Genomic DNA, 644 nt, shown 5'->3' on the forward strand with positions numbered 1-644 from the left:
GGGCGAAAGCTGCTATAGCTATTTTCTTCAACTAGATGCGAAAAAAGCACTGGGGGAATCCGGGTGCGCGTTTTCCGCACCGCTTCATCATTTTATGCGGTCCTAGCGGGTAAACACACTGCCACAAAGCTAAACTAACAAGAGTGCTCCATGAATGATTCAGACAGTGCCATTTCAGGATAACACGAGTGTATTTGATTGACCTATGCTATAGGTCTGTAGTATGACTATAAACAATCATCTGTAAGATTGCTTTGCTCATCATCTGTAAGGCGTCTTCGCTGCATCACAGAACGGAAAGGATAAAGCTGGACTTACTTTCTGATGCTGACAGTCCTTAGAGACCTCATCCTAGTATGTTCAGTGGGAATGTTCCTGTGAGGAACCATCCACCATATATTAATAAACAACAGTTTCTTCTAGACCACAGATACTACAGGACTTCCGAAGCCATAATTTTTCAACTCATTTTTATAGGCATAGCTGTTTAGATTATGTTGAAACAACCTGTAAAGGACAAGTGATAAAAGCAAAAGGCTAAATGCTAAAGAGCAACTTCAATATCAGGTTGTTGTGTTTGGGGTTTTGGTTTGGGGCTTTTTTTGTTTTTGTTTTGCTTGTTTGTTTCAGGTTTTTTTGGTTTC

Source organism: Manacus vitellinus, unplaced genomic scaffold (assembly GCF_001715985.3).
Source record: "Manacus vitellinus isolate BGI_N305 unplaced genomic scaffold, ASM171598v3 scaffold_0_pilon, whole genome shotgun sequence".
Taxonomy (NCBI): Eukaryota; Metazoa; Chordata; class Aves; order Passeriformes; family Pipridae; genus Manacus; species Manacus vitellinus.